This window comes from Onychostoma macrolepis, chromosome 22 (assembly GCF_012432095.1).
Source record: "Onychostoma macrolepis isolate SWU-2019 chromosome 22, ASM1243209v1, whole genome shotgun sequence".
In the NCBI taxonomy this organism is placed as follows: Eukaryota; Metazoa; Chordata; class Actinopteri; order Cypriniformes; family Cyprinidae; genus Onychostoma; species Onychostoma macrolepis.
The window spans coordinates 2,646,415-2,653,533 of NC_081176.1; the positions used below are offsets into that span (position 1 = coordinate 2,646,415).

Below are 7,119 nucleotides of genomic sequence, written 5' to 3' on the forward strand. Positions count from 1 at the left end.
CAAAAATGGCAGAGTAATTCAAGCTCATTTCGGCCTTATCAGGAAAATCTGCCTCAAAACGCGTATACGCATTTGTCGACCCCAGAGGGTTAAACAGGTTAAAAACCGAGGTTGGTATTTGTGATTCAGCCTTAGCTTGGTTTGAATCCTATTTTACTGCAAGGAGTTTCACTGTGGAGTTAGGTCAGTCTTATTCATCAACTGCTTCTGTTACTGGTGGGGTGCCGCAGGGCTCCATCTTGGGCCCTATTTTGTTTGCTTTATATATGCTCCCCCTTCGCTACATTTTTGAGTTTCACAAGGTCCCATATCACATTTATGCGGATAATACCCAGTTGTACATGTCAATCAAACCTGGTTCTAAGTCATTATCAGCGTTGTTTGCTTGCGTAAATTACATCAAAAGCTGGATGGGTGATAATTTTCTTCAGTTAAATGAGAACAAGACTGAAGTCATTCTATTTGGCTCCCCTCATTTGGTTAACGCCCTGTCCTCTAGTTTAGGACCCTTGCAACCAAATATCCATACTCACGTAAAGAACCTGGGTGTTGTTTTTGATTCGGAGTTGAAGTTCGACAAACAAATAAACTCTGTTGTGAGTGCTAGTATTTTCCAGCTTAGGGGTTTATGTAAATTGAAATCTTTTTTATCTTTTGGTGATCTAGAGACAGTTATTCATGTGATTCAGCCTTAGCTTGGTTTGAATCCTATTTTACTGCAAGGAGTTTCACTGTGGAGTTAGGTCAGTCTTATTCATCAACTGCTTCTGTTACTGGTGGGGTGGGTTAGTAACAGAGTTACTAGAGAAAAAGACTACCCCTAAAAAGACTACCCCTAAAAAGACTACCCCTAAAAAGACTACCCCTAAAAAGACTACCCCTAAAAAGACTACCCCTAAAAAGACTACCCCTAAAAAGACTACCCCTAAAAAGACTACCCCTAAAAAGACTACCCCTAAAAAGACTACCCCTAAAAAGACTACCCCTAAAAAGGGAAAAAAATTCACATTATTTATTTTATTTTATTTTCCACACATGAAATAAAAACAAATATGGACAATGCAAATAACACAAACATACATCAAGGGACAAACTAACTACTGCAGCAGGCTGTTAATGTGAAGTCAAATTCAGCATCATCCAGACACACTGCATGCCGGAACAGAAGCAAATATGACCAGCTGCGAGTGAACTACCTTGAGTAATAAACGTCCAGAAGGAACCAGCAAAAGTACAGTCAGCAAACCTGAAAACCACAGGGAAGCCAACAAGGCTGGACCATATGCAGTGCCAGACTAGCAAGACAATTCCAGATAGTCAGCAGAGCTGGGATGCAGTGTGACTGCCGGGAACATGAAGAGCATCTGAACCACCAGCACATCTGGCTAACCCTAGCATGCCAGTTAAAAACACCTCACAGGACCAGCAGACAAGACAAATCCTGTAGGGCCAGTAGAAAATTGTGTATGAAGCAACAGCAGAACTGAAAACAAAGGCATCACTGGCAGAGGGACAACGTACCTGACCACAAAATGAAGGAGTCTACATCAGCCACCATGGCTAAAACATGGAAGCTTGATTGGGATTGAAAATCAAAAGAGGTTGTGATGTAAAAGGGGTATAAAGCCATAAAACAAGTGAAAAATTTAAAATACATTCAGCATCAATACAAGGGAGAAAAAACCCTGTTTAATGGAGGAAAAGTAGAAGCAACTTCAAATAAGCATAAAAGGTGAAGTCAGTAAACTTAAACTGGCATCAGTACAAACGGTATAAGACATAGCCTGTAAAAGTAAAAAGCAGAAACGAAGGGAATAGCTGCTCAGGTCCCATGTGTGTATACATGTGTGTATATTTAAATAAAATGATAAGAAGAATATGAAAAAAAAAACAATTTCTCCTTATTTATTCCTTCCCTTGCTAGCTTGTACTTATTTAAACAATGCCTGAGACTTGGTGTTACAAGCACTTCGTTTGTCGGATTGCCTCTTCAAGATGAATCGCTTTATGTATTCCCCAATTGTAAGTCGCTTTGGATAAAAGCGTCTGCAAAATGACTAAATGTAAATGTAAATATGAGCAAATGGCAATACAATAGCACAGAATAAGACAAATACACAACCAGCAACTAATACCAAAGGCAGTCAAAGCTTATGAAAGCAGAAACAGAAGGGCACAAACAAGATAAAAAAATAATAATAATAATAAAAAAAAGGCTTAAAACGCTTTACAGTAAAAACAGGAAGGGCCATGAATATAAAAGGGGGGAAAGAAAAATAAGAATCATCAAATCAGTTTCACACGTTTCAATCAACTTTGAGGTGTGAGACTGAATAAAGATCCTAAACAAATAAAAGTACAAAAGAACAAAAATGCAAGAAGCATTAAATTATAAACAGCAAAAAAAGGTTTTGAGTGGCTGCTCTTATTGACACAATGAGCATGAATGCCGTAGCGAAACATGTAATTGTATGATTGTATTGAGGTGAAACTGACATCCCACTGTCAGTCCTGAATCCAGTGTCAAAATATTAAATGTGATTGTCAGTAGCGGAGCAAGTGAACAGAGATCAGAAAAACTGACAGGTGGAGCTGTGACTCTGAACAACAGATTGGCTGCTACAATTACAATCAGTGTCAATCAGCCATAGATACACCAAAACACCACAGATGAACCACAATGGGGAATTAGAAGCCTGAAAACAGACAAAAGCAAATTCAAAAGACAAACACTTATTTACAAACATTTATACATCACTAATAAAAGCTGTCGATTGTTCAGAACATAAAACCTGCAAATTCCTAAAGAAAAGGGACACATGAAAGGAACAGTGCAAAGGCAATCAAATGAAAAAGCAGACAAAAATAGGGTACAAAATGCACACAGAAAGTACTTGGTTTTAGGCTTGAAAAATCCATAAGGGGGGCACAAACAGTGAATTGGGACAAAAGGCATTAACACAATGACTTTAAAAGAGAAAAAGAAAAAAGGAAACAAAATAAAAAATAAATTGCTCAATTAAATACAAAATGGGCACAAAGACTGCTGACAAGCAAACTACAACACAAACATCCACACTGAGGCAAGGCAAGTTTATTTATATAGCACATTTCATTCACAATGGTAATTCAAAGTGCTTTACATAAAATTTATATTCATAAAAACAAACAAAAATAAAACCAAGGAATTGAATTTGAAAAACTGATTTAAAAATGAATTTAAACAGTTAAGAAAACATCAAATAAAGTGCACTAAGAACAGAAGAAAAAAAAAAAAAGTTTAGTTTTGTTAAGTTAACACACCAGTGATCATCCATCCCTAAAGCTGTAGTGTGCATATTAAAGACATCTCTCTACCTAATCTGTCTCATCACTGTGTTCAGGGAACCCCTGTCTATCTGACATTTGAGCTTGTGGTTTTGTATTTGCACCTGTCTCTCTATTCTGGTCCTCACCAAACAGTAAACATAACACTGGTTGATAAGGATAAATTGAAGAATGGACACAATCCACAACAGCTTTGCTGCAGAACATGACTAAACACATTACATACAATATGCAAAATTTAAAAGAGTCTAATTTAAAACTCAATCAAGTTCAAAGAGCAAACAAGCCTAATAGAACTTAATTCTGGATGAAAAACAACTTCAGGACTCACCTACATTAGCCTCGAACAAAACAGGTTAGCTGCCTTTAAGGAACAGAACAGGAGCACATCCAACTCATCTAAGAAGCTGCCCAGCTCACCTGGAAAACAGTTTGAGACAGTAGGTTTAAATGTAAACTACAAAACTCAAAGGAGATGCATAGAGATCAAATTTCAAGGTATTTAAGAGAAGGAAACCTGTTCAAGGTGAACTTGTGAGAGAGAACAGGGCTTTAGTGTCTCGTTGAACTAAAGTCTATAAATGACCTTGATGCCTTGAGACTTATTCAGGCAAATACCAGATCCCACCTAACCTGGAGAAAATTACATGCAAGGTAAAAATAGATCTGAAATGCAAAATTTGCTTTAACAAAGTTATTATTTCAAGATATTACAGAAAGCAAACATGCTTGTTTGGTCTGGGAAAAAAAAGTGAAATCATGTCCTCTGGTACAATAAAGGTCTCAGTCCAGCCAAAGATGAGCTGACAACAGCTTCAGATCTGGGACTATGGAGGTGCCAAACCGCTGTACACACATGTTGGTGGAGAGCAGGAGTTAAACACACACGCACATAAACACACTATAAAAATAGTATAACTTGCATCAAAACACATTTACTCTTATCAATTCCAGTTTGTACAGTCACCAGAACATTGAGGATGTTAAATATCAAGGGTTTAACAAAAGATAGCGCTTTACTCCGATTAATCACATGAACAGTAATGCTTTGCAACCACTGCATTTGGTCAGCATCCACAATTTAAACCATTGTTTTGCACTGCTCAGAACCAAATAAATATACAAATAAATCTATACAAACTTTGTGTGGGTGAATTTCTGAATGTTAGGGTTAGGATTAGAAAGAATCCAAGAGTTGAAGCAGCGTCCAGCTCTGGTAAATGCGCAGTCCTTCGTACTCCTTCTGGCCGCTCTCTCGCCTCGGCTGAGGCCCGCCCCCACGGCATGAGCCCACCACCCCACAACCGATAAACTTGGTCTTTTATTATTGAGCCACAGATAGTGAGATTTTTAAATGTATGAATGAGTATTATTTTTTAATTATAAGTGTTATTTATTAATGTTTTTATAGGTATTATTTATTAATCCAACCTCCCTACTAAGGGTAGGTTTTAGGTATTTATTAATATTTATGGATAAAATTTGTTTGGGTAATTTATTCGGGTAGACAGAGTAGGTTTAGGTTGGATAGGGTAAAGTTATGTGTCTGGGGGTAAAATGGGTAGGTTTAGGAATGGTGTAGTTATGTCCATAAGGGGTAAAATGGGTAGGTTTAGGAATGGTGTAGTTATGTCCATAAGGGGTAAAATGGGTTAGGGTTAGGATTAGAAAAAATCCAAGAGCTGAAACAGCGTCCAGCTCTGGTTAATGCTCAGTCCTTCGTACTCCTTCTGGCCGCTCTCTCGCCTCGGCCGAGGCCCGCCCCCACGCCCTAAGCCCACCACACTGTAACCGATGTACTTGGCCTTTTTATTATTGAACCACAGATAGTGAGATTTTTAAATGTATGAACGAGTATTATTTTTAATTATAGGTGTTATTTATTAAGGTTTTTTATAGGTATTTATATTACTTTAATTTATTCGGGGTAGACAGAGTAGGTTTAGGTTGGATAGGGTAAAGTTATGTGTCTGGGGGTAAAATGGGTAGGTTTAGGAATGGTGTAGTTATGTCCATAAGGGGTAAAATGGGTTAGGATTAGAAAAAATCCAAGAGCTGAAACAGCGTCCAGCTCTGGTTAATGCTCAGTCCTTCGTACTCCTTCTGGCCGCTCTCTCGCCTCGGCCGAGGCCCGCCCCCACGGCATGAGCCCACCACCCCACAACCGATGTACTTGGCCTTTTATTATTGAGCCACAGATAGTGAGATTTTTAAATGTATGAATGAGTATTATTTTTAATTATAAGTGTTATTTATTAATGTTTTTATAGGTATTATTTATTAATCCAACCTCCCTACTAAGGGTAGGTTTTAGGTATTTATTAATATTTATGGATAAAATTTGTTTGGGTAATTTATTCGGGTAGACAGAGTAGGTTTAGGTTGGATAGGGGTAAAGTTATGTGTCTGGGGGTAAAATGGGTAGGTTTAGGAATGGTGTAGTTATGTCCATAAGGGGTAAAATGGGTAGGTTTAGGAATGGTGTAGTTATGTCCATAAGGGGTAAAATGGGTTAGGGTTAGGATTAGAAAAAATCCAAGAGCTGAAACAGCGTCCAGCTCTGGTTAATGCTCAGTCCTTCGTACTCCTTCTGGCCGCTCTCTCGCCTCGGCCGAGGCCCGCCTCACGCCCTAAGCCCACCACACTGTAACCGATGTACTTGGCCTTTTATTATTGAACCACAGATAGTGAGATTTTTAAATGTATGAACAGTATTATTTTTAATTATAGGTGTTATTTATTAAGGTTTTTTATAGGTATTTATATTACTTTAATTTATTCGGGGTAGACAGAGTAGGTTTAGGTTGGATAGGGGTAAAGTTATGTGTCTGGGGGGTAAAATGGGTAGGTTTAGGAATGGTGTAGTTATGTCCATAAGGGGTAAAATGGGTTAGGATTAGAAAGAATCCAAGAGCTGAAACAGCGCCCAGCTCTGGTTAATGCTCAGTCCTTCGTACTCCTTCTGGCCGCTCTCTCGCCTCGGCCGAGGCCCGCCTCACGGCATGAGCCCACCACCCCACAACCGATAAACTTGGTCTTTTATTATTGAGCCACAGATAGTGAGATTTTTAAATGTATGAATGAGTATTATTTTTAATTATAAGTGTTATTTATTAATGTTTTTATAGGTATTATTTATTAATCCAACCTCCCTACTAAGGGTAGGTTTTAGGTATTTATTAATATTTATGGATAAAATTTGTTTGGGTAATTTATTCGGGTAGACAGAGTAGGTTTAGGTTGGATAGGGGTAAAGTTATGTGTCTGGGGGGTAAAATGGGTAGGTTTAGGAATGGTGTAGTTATGTCCATAAGGGGTAAAATGGGTAGGTTTAGGAATGGTGTAGTTATGTCCATAAGGGGTAAAATGGGTTAGGATTAGAAAAAATCCAAGAGCTGAAACAGCGTCCAGCTCTGGTTAATGCTCAGTCCTTCGTACTCCTTCTGGCCGCTCTCTCGCCTCGGCCGAGGCCCGCCTCACGCCCTAAGCCCACCACACTGTAACCGATGTACTTGGCCTTTTATTATTGAACCACAGATAGTGAGATTTTTAAATGTATGAGCAGTATTATTTTTAATTATAGGTGTTATTTATTAAGGTTTTTATAGGTATTTATATTACTTTAATTTATTCGGGGTAGACAGAGTAGGTTTAGGTTGGATAGGGGTAAAGTTATGTGTCTGGGGGGTAAAATGGGTAGGTTTAGGAATGGTGTAGTTATGTCCATAAGGGGTAAAATGGGTAGGTTTAGGAATGGTGTAGTTATGTCCATAAGGGGTAAAATGGGTAGGT

General features: G+C 38.3%; 1 long non-coding RNA gene across 2 annotated transcripts; it reads right to left on the reverse strand.

Annotated features, from left to right (window-relative positions):
- Nucleotides 1–817: 817 nt before the first annotated feature.
- LOC131530734 (uncharacterized) lies at nt 818–4,169 on the reverse strand. 2 transcript variants are annotated; one of them, XR_009268464.1, is made up of 4 exons: nt 3,845–4,169; nt 3,659–3,747; nt 1,522–1,574; nt 818–1,441 (listed from the first exon to the last, which is right to left on the reverse strand). It is a non-coding gene; the product is annotated as an uncharacterized LOC131530734 (long non-coding RNA). The 2 variants fall into 2 exon arrangements; XR_009268465.1 differs by lacking the exons at nt 818–1,441; nt 1,522–1,574 and adding an exon at nt 2,271–2,802.
- Nucleotides 4,170–7,119: the final 2,950 nt, after the last annotated feature.